Source organism: Lissotriton vulgaris, chromosome 11, assembly GCF_964263255.1.
Source record: "Lissotriton vulgaris chromosome 11, aLisVul1.2, whole genome shotgun sequence".
NCBI lineage: Eukaryota > Metazoa > Chordata > Amphibia > Caudata > Salamandridae > Lissotriton > Lissotriton vulgaris.
Genome location: NC_141699.1, coordinates 1,015,868,586 through 1,015,883,072, shown reverse-complemented (window position 1 = coordinate 1,015,883,072; position 14,487 = coordinate 1,015,868,586). Strand labels below are relative to the sequence as shown.

Here is a 14,487-nt window from a genome sequence, read left to right as displayed (position 1 = left end):
ACTCTCTTTAAAGTACTTATTTGTTGTACTGTTTTACAGTATGAAAATTAGAAACAAGTTAGAAATTATTTATTCAATGACAAGATTATATAATACTGTTATACATGTATGCCTTTTGCCAACCTCCCATAAAGCTTAGACACTTGCTTTTCCTATGATGGAATAAAGTTAAATGTGTATGGTGCTAAAGGGAGGCAAACCATACTCAAACAGTAATGTATTGTAGAGGATCAAAACGGTGTAAGCCACTGTCCTAATAATGATCATTAGTAATTTGTGGGAAATAAAATGTTGCAAGTCAACTTAATTAATTTATTTGTAAATAAACTGAATTACTACACATACATTTACCCAAGCCTTTGGCTAGGATGTGTACGATTGAATTCAAGTACCAAAAAACATACCACAATTACAACCATTAATTCCCTGATCATAAGTGCAGACTAAATTCCGATCAATAAGAAAACACGTTTGCACAGGGATCTTACAAGTTCTGTAATATTTAATACGCCCTGGCAGTTCTACCCTGTTCAGCACTGGCATGCCAAACCTGTCAATTTGTATCCGGGAAAAAAGGCCTGGAAAAAAGGCAAAAGATGTATAATTAGGTGTGTTAAATTCGGATTCCGTGTGTTATGCCTCATTTGCAAGTTAGACAGTCGCAATGAGAGGTCTTTACCACACATGGTAAATACTCACTCTGGGGTAATTACATGAGGTAAATACCTCAACTGTTTCGATTAACTTGTAACGAGGACCTCAAAATCAATGCATTAAACACTTGGAAAACACTGTTAAATCTCAGGCAGCTGCTGCCTCCTTTCAGTAACCAGTGCTGCGAACTTTGCGTCCAATCTTAAACCTTCATTTAGGCTGTAAAATATTCCTGAATTCAATACTTGTCATGATTTTGTGACTAGTGGTTATAATCTGGAAATCATTTGTTTAACTAGAATATATAAAGACGTCTCAGAGAACAGAAAAACAGTCAATAGCCTATATAGTTGTGCATAATTCTGCATTTTTCTCTTTGGTGTATTTGTCTCCTTCAGCCATTAATCACATTTTGAACCCGCCTAAGGGAAAGCAGGCAAAGAAACAAAGTGGGGATGCAGTTGGTAAAGAAATACTTAAAACACATGTTGGTGTAGACGACAGTAGGGCCAGACCAGTGCAAATAACGCCCCTGGTACCAGCTCGTTCATATTTCTGCTCTTGCACTTACCAAGTAGAGCATATCTGACCTTTTAACAACCTGCACATTCCACATTGTATCACCTCGAAAAAGTCTCCCCGTCCTCCCAAAAGCTGTTCAGGTGTTTTTTCCATGCTACTAATTTGGAATAAAGATTTACATTTTATAGCGGTTATTATGGCTGAAATGCTGCTTCTGTTTAAACATTCTAAAACAGAATTGCAGTGAAATAAAATGCCAATACATAGGGCACAATTTATACATGCTTTTGTACCCCTAAATTGAAATTAGCTGAGTAAAAGTTTCATTTTCCATACAAATATTCTCAATCCTGATTAGGTAAATGGGGATTGGCAGACTATTCCTTGCACAAAGTGCCTGCCTGTATATTAAAATAGTGCCAGTATATTGTGATTACTGCATTCACAAATGAAGGTGTACTGGTGCATGCACCAGGGAAGGGTTGGTCCCCATGTATAAACTGGGACACGCTCACAAACTAGTAAACTTGCGGGCATTCAGCACCAATGTACAGGGGTTTTGCTCCATGAAAACACACCAACATACACCTGTCAAGGAGAGTATTTCCAATTTGGGAAGGGGAGACACCTTCCTATAGTAATGTAGATATAAGAAGATTTTTCTATACTGAAATAAATATTTATCCTGTGGCACACCAAATGAAGTTATTTTGGTTTCAATTCCTTATGTAGAATTGTTTTGTCTGGTGATGTTTCTGCGCATATAAATGTAAAGTATTTACTTCTAGAAAACTACAACTGTCATGGTTGAATACGACAGCTACTGGATCTTTTCAGAACTCCAAAAAGTTGGGTATTTGCTTCCAACTAAGGGGTCAATTCCGATTCGGGAAAAACCGCTCCGAATAGCCGCTCGGAGTGTTTTTCCCGTACGAATCGTACCCTGCAACGTCCCCCGTACGTACGACGAAGTACGATTCGTACCAGGAGCCGTACTCCGTACGAGTCGTACAAGACACCGTACGACTCTAATCTCCGTACGATTCTCCCTCGGAACCTGCTGTACGCGACATCTGTACGGTTCGCGGCTGGTTTTTACGACCCAGCAAGTACGATACGTGTTGGGTACGCACCGTACGACCCTTTTTCTACGGGAGCTGAAAACAGCCGTAAAAGCAGAGTTTGTGCCGAAACAGGTACGGAACGCCCCCCCCCAGTACGGTGCGTATCCCCCATGATCGCAGGGGTACGCACCGTACCCCTGCGATCATGGGGTGTACGAGCCGTACCCCCATTGTACGATCGGTGTACGAGCCGTACCCCCATTGTACGATCGGTGTACGATCGGTGTACGAGCCGTACCCCATGTACGATCGGTGTACGAGCCGTACCCCATGTACGATCAGTGTACGAGCCGTACCCCATGTACGATGGGGGTACGGCTCGTACACCAATCGTACATGGGGTACGGCTCGTACACCGATCGTACAATGGGGGTACGGCTCGTACACCGATCGTACAATGGGGGTACGGCTCGTACACCGATCGTAAACCGATCGTACAATGGGGGTACGGCTCGTACACCCCATGATCGCAGGGGTACGTGCCGTACCCCTGCAATCATGGGGGGTACGCGCTGTACGGGGTGTATGTAATCGTGCGCTTTTCCGTACGAATCGCCCTTACCTGACGTGGACCGTACGAATCGCGTCCTGATTCCCCGGTCCGGATCGTACTCGTTGGGTCGTACGGCGTGTGTACGAGTCGTACGGTTCACAGTCTCAGCCTTGCAATACGTACGGATCGCGACGATTCGGACGGATTCACGGAATGCGGATCGTACTACGCGACTCGGACGGACGGGTACGATTCGTACGGAAAGGGCTACGAATACGAATCGTACGGTGGATTTTTTTACCGGATCGGAATCGAGCCCTAAATGTTATTACTTGGCTACAAATGGCAACATTTTGTTGTACAGTTTTGTGACTCAGGCCCACCAATGTTACTTCCACACTCATTCATTTATTTCAAATTATTATTTTCAACTTTTAATCATAAATTAGGTATGTCACTGTGTGACTGTAAAAATAACCAGGCTAGTACATTGATAATGTATTCAATCTACAGTAACACATTTATTCGGCTCTACATCATCATTATTATATTAAGTGCAAGATCAGTGCTCTCTCACATTTACACCCCTAGACATTACACAGCAGCCAGAAAAAAATGAAATATCATTTCCCTGTGGATGGTAAAGGATCACATATTGAACATCTGCAGTCTCTCTTTATGAACTCTCAAATAAGAGTGGCTAATGCTTGGCACAAAATATACATTTAATAACTTCCCTCGGAGTGTTAACCACACATTGCCTTCTGCACTGCTACAGTGCCACACTATCCATTTGACAGAGATAGAGTTAGGTGAAATTTTTGTAGAGGGCATTCATATGACTACAAAAAGAGTAATCTCTAGAAACATATGTGACATAAATATTTTTGTTAACCCTGCATTGGTGAATCTCTTAACTTATTTTAAACGAATTTGTGAATCATTTCTCTTTCTTCTCCACACCTCAACGGGATAGCAACATTTCACCATCTCCCTTCACCAAGGAGAATGAATTGTGAATAACCTTGAGTAAGCAACCAAGGTGTTAAGCACATGTTTCCTATGCAAGTGCATTAAAAATAATATCAACTAAATATATAAATATATACCTATATACATAATATTCTGTAGCTTACGTATATTCAAAGAAAAACCTATGAAATATTTGTGAATGCACTGTCCTTCTCTATATTCAAAATATGTAATACTAAATCGATTTTGGAATATTTTGGGTCAATATTGCTTTGTACAATACATATTAAACAATAGCATGCATAGCTGTGTATGTGCTGTAACAGCCCTGTTGTTTGGATCAGCCTACTTGGGACCCATCCCTGCTTTGGCATCAATCTACGTCTACCTCTCCAGCCAGGCAGGGCTGCATTAGCCAGACATGAACCTGCATGGAAGAGTCTTGATGGCTGATTAAAACTGGACTCAATCTAGGTGGAAATGTGAGAAGGCACATGGGCTGGCCCTGGCCTCTTGCTTGCTTCTGCGGACTGATGCTGTATTTTTGCCTATCACGCATGAGAGACTCAGAAACTAACCTCTTACCTGCTATCACAGAAGGGGTAAAAACGCATTAAAATGCGCCCACTGATCGTGCATTCGACATGTGGAGCACGAGTATCTGCACCGGAGCCTGGTTAACTCTTACTTATTAATTGCTGGGGAACAAGCTCAACAACAGTCCACTTGGTGGAAATAAGATTACTGGGATCAGCAGGTGAAGTGCCACAAGAGAGAATGGTGACCAAGTTCACTGCCCAGTTGTACATGATTTAACTTTGTAGTGCATAGAACATTTGTGAGAATAAGAAGTACTTAAATATTTCTGAAAGTATTAACACTGAACATTGGAACTGTGTTTGGCAAGGAAATTGTGGATTGTATGGACTTCTGGCTAGTAACACCAAACCCAGTAGGTAACTTTCTCTAAGACAACCTAATTACCTATCTGGCATAGGATACTCTTGTCACCTATTAGAATAGATATCTTACACTTGATTCATAAATGTTTTTTTAAAACATGTGTTTATTCATATTTTAGGGATTGCATAAAACAGTGACCTCTAAAGGATAAATTAAAACCTAAAATCCATCATATTAATCAACACTTACCCAAAACTAACCATAAGGAAAGAGGAAAGCTATAAGTCACTCAAAATGTTTGAGCAAGTTCTCCTGGGAATCATAAGAGTTTTACGCGAACAGTAAAAAACCAGCAGCACACTATTCAACAAGCTTCAGAGAACACATGGAGGTGCTAACCATATTTCTCCTCCTGAACAAATGTTAACATATTGTTTCTCAAAGTGACCCCAGCCTTGGAGAAAAAGAACAAATCACCATCAACCAAGACACAAAGGAGTTTTTTACAACCCTATCACGCATTTCACCCTTACGGGGCATATACTGATGGTCAAGCTGCTTATGCTGTGGAGTCTGATATACTGGATTATCAGTGGATAATGTATCTGTACCTCAACATATTTATAGATTCAGGAGCATTAGTCAATCAGAACCCTTCAGATAAGGATGTCAGTATGTCCTTGGAGGGACAATTCTGTAGACAACATAAAGGGGAGAAGCAATACAAAAGGGTACTTTGATGAAAACGTTTTGGTGGGATAGTTTCTAGTTTCTCTGTTTTTCAATAGTAATTTAGTAATTTTGACTTACTTTGAGCTATTTGTTTATTGAAAATCTTGCGCCTGGAATGGTAACAACCCTTTATAATATTATAGGCTGTATATGTTTTACTGCTAACTGAAAAATAAAGATTAAAAGAAGATCAACAACATCTCTCTGAGAAATATTTATTCATTGTGCTTATATATCATCTGCACTGATCATTTTGTTATCTTTTACTCTGTGGTGCACCTTTGCGGTTGTTTTTTCAACCCTTTATAATGCTTTGGCTTTGCATGGGCAGCACCGCCTGAATCATACGCTTCAAGGATATTCAAAAAAATTACAAAAATCCTTGTCACTTCTTAGCTCCACATAGATGGCATCTGAACTAATCCTATGATCATAAACACTGTTTGAAAAATAGAAATAAGATATGGGCCAATTTAGAGTGTTTTTGCTTTTATAAATGTGATCTATAAAAAGGAGTACTTTTTCACCTAGAGAATGGTACCTATACCAACCTGGATTCTGCATAATGAATTCAACACTCTAAGTTCATGAGCATGTGTTCTTGACACATACAGCCCTTGTTTTGTTGAGACAAAGGTAAACTCCTCTCAAAGGCTGTAATGACAGCCAAGCAATGTCTCCGTATTTGTTTTTATGTTTTCATGTTTAATTGGATAATGCTGTATCATTCTAAAGCTCTAATATTGAGCTTAAAATTTGGAACTACTTTTGTCATTTTTTAGCCTGTTATACATTGCATTGTAGCTAATAATCTGCCTAAAGCCTGGACAATGGCAAAAGGCTGTGTCACTGTTCTAGATGGAAGTTTATCTAATCCTATGCTTCAAAAGCTGATGAATAAACAATAATTTAAATAGTGTAAATTTACTATGTTATTAACTAGTCTTTTGAATGCCCTCTGTAAGACGAAGTAACTCGCTACCAAAATACACGACTGCCCAGGGTTTGTCTAATCTGGGTTTGCTTAATTTAAGTGGCATTTTGTTGTCAGCCTTTTGTTTTGACTTACATAGTTCCCCCCTTTTGATTGGAATCTTTCTCTGACAAGCTCTAATGAGATTGAAATACTTGTATCAGGGGTGTTCCTTTTACTTATTCCAGGTTTGTTTGGGTACTACCATACCAATCTAAACCCATAATCCTGTTCCCTGTGCTGGTAAAATGCCTTTGTCATTTTTCAGCCCAGCATGGATAACACCCTCGCTAATGCTGTGCTTAAAGACTTTGGTTGAAAATTGCAGAAGGCTTTGTCACTTTCCTAGCTGCGCATGGATGGCATTTAAGATAATCCTATGAGTAAGTATGCTGCTAGAAAAACAGACGATCAGATTTAGAGTACCTTTGGTATTGCACATGAACGCTGTGAAATAAAGGATCACTATTGGTATTAAAGCCATAAATATGCATGTGTATGTGTCTGTGTGTGTGTGTGTGCCTTATAAATTGCGTTAGTATGAAAACCAGTGCCGACAGGGAACCATGAAATACAAAACATATTTAACGGTTTCCTGTGAAACATGGATTACATCATTTTAATGTCAGCCCCCACACAACTCTCCAGATTGTTATCATTGTCAGAGTGGTTTGTAGTATCTGGCATTGAGGGCCAAACTATTTGTAAAGTTTAGCAAAATTATGTGGCAAAAATTTAAATTATGCAGCACATTCTCCTGAAGTGTCATTTTCAGCTCAAGACAACACTTTTGGCAAAATCTTAAAATTACGCAAATCATGTGCAAATTATCCAGCGAGTATGGTAAATCCATAAATATGTACTATATGCTGCAGCCACTGAATCACATAAATCTACTAACTTTAACTGTTACCCCTTATTTTATTGATAATGTATTAAAGAAATGTGAACAAAACCTATCTATTCTCATTCCAATCAGTACCTGTTGGTGTCTGCTCTTAGATGAAATTAGTTTTGGATTGTATTGTATATTGGATTTATATAGCACTTATCACCCAGGGGTCTCTAAGCGCTTGCCTTGGGAACCCGTCTTGGCTTTTCCCTGTGAGATAGCCCCTACTGGGCATCCCCAAGGTGAAAGCCAGGCATCCCGCCACGGGGGGCTGTTGTGGAGATTAAGCAAGCTTAATGCCCAGAGTTGCAGAGTGTGAACCCATGATTAGGTCAGGCACCAAAGCGAGAATTATCAAGTCCGTGGACATTTGAGCTCAAGACCCTGCCACATCGGGAATTGAACCCTGGTCCCAGGTCTGACCTCTGCTTCAGGGTCTGCCTGCTCTAACCAGTGAGCCACACTTCTCCACAAATGAATGTCAGGAAACATGTGACACAAAAACACACATTGGGTCCCATTTGTAATTTGGTCCTATATTTTCATCTGGAGTAGTGGTGGCACTTACAAACCCTTTGGCCTTCTGCCTTGTCATTTATGTTGTCACCAGATTCCCTTGATGGCAATATTGGACCATGTCACACAGTTATGTATTATGTATTCTCTACGGACACAAGCACAAGTTTAGGTGTGTGTATTTTTATGTATGAGTGTGTGTTTAAAACACCTGGTGAAGTAGTCATAGGGGATTTGATATGATGGATTCTAAAGGATATGTTTGGCATTGCTAATAACGTAGCCCGATTTAACAAATCTACAAGAATTGTGTTAGAGCATGAGTACTCGCAAACATTTTCCCAGGAGCCAAAAAGTTCAGTCTGTTGTGTGACCGACGATCGCATTGATGCCAGCAGTGTGGTGGTCAGGGCATGGGAGGTGTAGAAGGACAAAGGGGAAGTGATGCATGTACATCTAGTGGTTGAATTGCACCTGGGTTCAATCCTGGCTTTCCCACTTGACCAAATTGTGTGATCCTAGGAATTTGTTTTAATTTTACTTTGCCTCCCTTTTTCTTCATTTTCACTTATAAGAAGACATCGAGATACATGACTTCAGGATGTGTGGCAAACAACGCTTTCTTGGGTTTCATTCAATAAACTATAATGTTGCCCAGCTATAATAGTATCCAGGATAGACCGAGGGAGCTCATAACAATTGGCATGCCTCTTAGTTTACTATTGGCATTCATGGCAGGGTGACCGGAGGCATGAATGTTTCTAAATTCCTGTTTGAAAACTGTCTCTTTAAAAAAACAAAATCACAGTAATTTATAATCTGGGGTAATAAGGTGAAACGTTTATGCATGTTAATGAAATGCTGTTTTGTTTTCAATTTTGAAAGGATTTTTACCATTTGTTGCAAGATGTCTTTAAAAATTAAAGTGTTTCTAAAGTTAAGTGGTGCAGGACACCTTCTGTGCTTCTTTTTTTCATTTCAGTTCGCCTGTAAATACATGCTTGCCCTTTATTTGATACATTTGTGAATATTAGTGTTTTGCAAACCTGCTGTTCTTCCGGGGCCTGCATGTTAAGGTCAGGGGGGGCCATAATTTGAGTATCACTTTATTAGAGACCTACCCGGAAAAGTTTTGCTCACATTGGTCCAGGGCTATATAGGGAGCCCAATGCAATGCAGTTTTGCACATGGGACCCATGGGATTTATCTGCTGTGTTCTACAGCAAACCACTAAAAAGATTCAAAGAAAGTTTCCCTCAGTGGAGGAACCTTACTCTGCATATATCATTGTGGTCAGTAGTTTTTTAAGAACATGAATTGCACAAAATGTGCTTGATGGCCTTATTTATATTTTGAATCATTACAATTGCAAACTATTGATGGGAGAGACAGCATGTGAATGGTCACGGACCTTTCCTTGGGGGTGTGAGCAGAAAATGTTGCTCTGTCTTTCATTATGTGTTGTCACTTGAAAACCTCTGACATCCCTGAAAATCCATGGACAACATGTGAAATGTTTTTCCTTTGGAGAAGGAGCAGGGAGGTTTTGACACCCACATGGAGGGCTGGCACAACCACAGAGGAATGGAAAATACATTTTAGCTTCCAAACTTTGTGGCATATTTACAAGCTCCTACGCCACAGGAACATCCCTTTTAACGATGTTCCTCTGGCAACGTATTTACAAGGCAGCGTTAAGCCTCTTAACAAGGCTTAAAGCCGTCTTCTAAATAAGTCACTCTTTAAAGCTATACTTAGCGTGAAAGAGGTGGTCAATGGGTGTTGCAGTGGGCGTTTTACCACAACACCCATTGATTTTGATGCTGCCCCTATTTACAAGGGTGGGCAAATAGGAAGCAGTGCCAAAATTAGGAACAGGGAAAACCTGGTCTTAACATGGCGAAACGAGGAGAAATGCTTTATTGCTCCTCGTTTTTGCTGTTTCTATGTGTGCTGCATTGTGCAGCAAACGTAGAAAGAGCAAAACGCCATGAATTATTGTTTATGAGCAGGACGGTGTCTCTTCCTGCACATAAACAATCATAAAAAAAATTACAATTTGCAACTTTTATGCAGCACACATAGAAGTTTCAAATCACCATTTGTGATTGTTTATGTTCAGGAAGGGACACCTTCCTGCACATAAACAATCTTTCTCACATGGTACCAGGGTGCCTGCGTTGGCGCTAGGCAGCTTACTTTAGTGGCAGCGCTAGAGGAAAAAAAGGCATTACATACGGCTCATCTCCGCGTTTTCAGAATGGGGAGCGTGGAGTTAGCATTTTGTGCTAAACGCCCCTCTACGTCATTCACTTGTAAATATGCCCCTGTGTCTATATTTAGCAAAGGAATGTGTAATAAATGCATACGCAATAAGCAGACATTGTCTTTCTCCATGGAGTCTTAGAGGGATGACATTAGACACCACCTCTAACAATAACCCTTATCCTACCCCTAACCTTAACCTGGAAGAAACTAGGAACCAGCACCACTGTGTAATGCATGATTTTTAGCAAAAAAGAAGATACTCTACTTACTATATGGAACTTACATTTTCCCAATTCGCCAAATACATGTGCATTGAAAAGTATAAGCAATACACCCCTTCCTCATGATCAAGAAGAGATTCAGACGAATTGTGATACTTTGCATATGCAGAATAAATAATTAATCACTAATGCAAGGTGATACTTCTCTTTTAGTATATTGTTTTAATTTGTTTTAAACAATATTTAGATTTAATATCTTCTCCTGTGAATATATTTGCTTGCCTGTGTTTCTGTGTTGTGGTCATAAAGTGAAAATGCATGGTTTATGTCCTAAACGTAGCTCAAAGCAAATTTGAAGCATAATAAAATATTACACCCAGCACAAAGAAAGAAAATGTGCAGTCATAAATTATTGGACTCAGACTAAAATGGTAATTTGTTTCTGGCTTTGTTGAAATAAAATAGATTCATGGAGCTTATTCACAAACTAATTTTTGAGTATGCAAAATAGTACTCTTGTAGCATTCCTTCAGGTACTTTTAAATGTCTATGTGAATTGGCCCCAAAACCCTGAAAGGGCAATGGAATTGGAGCACCCAGTCACTTGTCAGATACGATTAGTTCAAACAGAAAGTAGTGTGCTCACTTTGTATTTTTACAAACGTGTTTATAGGTATGTGAAGCAGTACCCCTGTAGTACTTCATGTATCATTAATACCATTTTGAATAGGCTACCAAGAGTATGCCTATATCCATGTTAGTAAACATTTTATATCATGCAAAATTATAAATGCTTCAATATTTGCGATTTCTATGTGTATTTATGAGCATCTGAAGTAATGCCTTTATAGTTCTACTTCACCTTTCATTAAGGCTTTTTCAATTTGCCCCTAAATGTATGCCTATGTCAATGCAAGTGCACGTTCCTAATCATGTAAAACGATGATTTTTGAGTCATTAATCTTAGTTTTGTGTAAATACGAGGCCGTAAAGTTTTACCTCTGTAATACTACCTCGCGTCACATTAACACCTTCATGAATCAGTGCCTCAGGATCTATGCCTATATCCATATGATCCTACATTTTCTATTATTCTAAAATAATGAATTTCTGGATCAGCTTATTTACTTTTCTATAGGTAGCATAGTTACGCTTATGAGAAACCCAAGAGGTAGTCAAACAATGTAGACAAAATCTTGGGCCTTTTGATTTGATTTGAATCTTTGTAGAGCGCAACCTACACTCCCAATTGAGCATCCTGGTGCAGCGTGGAAGACAGAATGCATCAGTGGACCCAAAGATCCAAGTCTTCAAGGTTTTCCTGAATTGAGTTCCTGATTCCATCAGCCATAGTTGTGTAGGCATGAGGTTCCATGCTCTGGTTCCTAAAGCTGCAAAGAATTTTCCTCCTTTGCTTTTGAACCTAAAGGCAGAAGGTTTAAGAATGTTTGCTGCGCAGAATCTAAGTGTCCTAGCAGTGGTGTAAGGAGTAAATCTAGTCCTTAGAAATGTGGGTCCCAAGTCTCTAAAGGCTCTATAACTGAGGGGTAGAGGTGTGGCGCCGCGGCCAGGGCGACTGACGCTGAAATCTGGGGACCACGGTTCGATCCCCAGCGCTGGCGGCAGATTAGCCCAGCACCATGTGACTCTGGGCAATAGCTTGCTTAATCTTCACAACAGCCCCCAGTGCCAGGAGACCCTTACGGGTGATTGTTCCCGCTTTACAAATGTGGATTATTATTATTATTAAAATGACATTAAATAGGATTATTTATGGCTAAGCAGCCAAAGTAAGGGCTTTAAGGGCCCGCGAAGCAGATAACCGACAGGGCAGTTTTAGCACCAAACGGGCTGCTGTATGTTGCATAACCTGCAGCTTTTTTAGTACTTTTTTATTGACTTCTGCAAATAGGCATTTGCAGTAGTCTAATCTAGACAGCATAAATGACACTGCAATTGTCCTCTTTGTAGATTAGGGAATGTAATCAAAAATCTTTTTGAGAGTTTTGATGAGGTTAAAGCACATCTCAGCCACTGCAAGTGCTGTGGCAGAAATGAAAGAAAGGCATCACATTTTACACCAGGTTCTTAGCCACTTCTACTGTGTTGGGTGGAGGAGGCGCGTCTTTTGGCCACCATTGGATCGGCTTAAAATAATTATTCTTCCCTATTGGCATTATCATATTGTTTTGTCAGTGTTGCATTTGAGATGGTTGAGTCTCATCCAATGGATGACATCTGTTAGACATTGCTTAAAGTTAAGCTCTGCTTCGTTCAAGTCTTTTTCTAAAGCAAGGATCAGTTACGTGTCGCCTGCGTATGATGTTATTTCAATGCTGAAGGAAGATATTAATGAATTTAGTGGGACCATGTAAATATTAAATAAGAGAGGGCTGAGAGAAGAGCCCTGTGGAACACCTGAAGTGATAGGGCGTTCAGTTGAAAGAAATGATCCTAAAGTCACTGCTTGTCTGCGGTTGGTGAGAAAAGATTTTAACCAGGCCAAGGCGTGTAGGATATACCGCAATTTTTCATTTGGTATTAAGGAATGTCATGTGAAATAGTGTCAAATGTTGCTGACAAATCTAATAAGATCAGGATCACATTTTTTCCTTTATCAAGAGTTAATTTCAATGTATCCACTGTTTCCAGTAGTGCATATTCAGTTGAGTGCTTAGGGCGAAAGCCGGATTGGTAGGGGTTTAATATCCTGGAGTTCTCAAGAAAATCAGTAAGCTGTCTTTTGACCAGTCTTTCTGTGATTCTAATAAGGATGGGTAATAACGATATCGGGCAAAGGTTGGAGAGAATGGAGGCTCCAAGATCTGTTTTTTTTAAAGTGGTTTAACGGTTTCACTGTTTTTTTGGATAGGGTGCACTACTCTGGTCTGCACCAACTTTAAATGGATGTACCAGAAGCAAACTTGGTCAGTGTGCCCTTTTACAGTTAAAGTGCTACCTCTAGGACATCAGCAAATTTGTGTCAAACCTGGTGGAGAACATTTTCATCTGGTAGGTCCATGGGACAACCTTTTCCCTTCAAGGGTAGCCCTTGGTGTGAGGGGCTGCCACTGACTTTCTGCCACCTCGTTGTGGTACACAATCAGTGCACTTACTCATGGTCTCCTTGCATCAGAGCCTACATTTATAATATGGTGTGGGCACACACACAAATTTGTCCTCATTTTCATGGTCACAAATGAGGGAATGCCCCTTGAGATAGATTTGGCACACGTGCAGCTCCAGCACAAATGTGTTTCACAAGAAGAGGGCCAATGGAAACTCCTTCCACTTTGAAAATAGGTTAATACTTCTTTTGAGGAATTGTTAACTTTTTTATGGTTTTTATCAAAATTGTGGGCACAAACCAAACCATTGATACATTGAACTTCAAATCACAATCCATAAGGAGCGCCCTAACTACATCTTTTCAAATTGCACTTCATTAAGAATTTCTAAACCCATTTTGCAATTTGGTTACCACTAACATTAATGCGAACTGGGTGTAGTACATATTAAAAAGCAATTCAGCGGTCCTAATCCCAGTGATTTTGTGAAGTACAGGGTCTGTGCCCACTAAATGTCTTAGTACACCTCCTCCTAGATTCTTTGTTAACACATACTTATCCGAAATATAAAATATATAATAAAATAATTCTAGTTACAAATCTCTAGTACTTACCTCACTTACTGAATGATCGAATAAAAGCTGAAACACATCACCTAATAGTAGCATTGTTGTACTGCACACTTGAAATTCAGTGATGTTGCTAGCCAGGACACTGAATAGTAACGTCCTATAGAACTGCATCTTTGTTATCTAGTGAAACTACAAAAAGCATCAACTAAAGGCCTGTTGTAATGCACCCATGTAATTGAGCAGTGCTGGCAGGATATGAAACACCACCCAGTAAAGGGTCATCAAATGAATGATTATATGATTAAGCTTTCATTAGACTGAAGAATTGCTGAATACTCCCGGCATTGGTTAAAGTGAAAGAAACAGGACTGGAATTATTGAGCAGGAGGCGTCAAGGTGAAAGAGAAATGTAGAGATACTCGAACAGCAGAAGTTGTGCTCTTAAGGCATGGTATACTGACTGTGGCAAAAAAATAGCAATGGTTGCAGAGTGGAGATTGGGAGAATGCAATCAGTTTAGGATTAGTGCAGGGTCAGTTCAGCCCCTCAAAAGTGCTCTATGCCTCTTCTCAAAAAC

At 39.9% G+C, this 14,487-nt stretch overlaps 1 protein-coding gene across 3 annotated transcripts in view; it reads right to left on the bottom strand.

Moving 5' to 3' along the window:
• BCHE (butyrylcholinesterase) overlaps positions 1 to 14,487 on the bottom strand; it is a 213,597-nt gene that overhangs the window by 184,600 nt on the left and 14,510 nt on the right. The window lies entirely within an intron of this gene.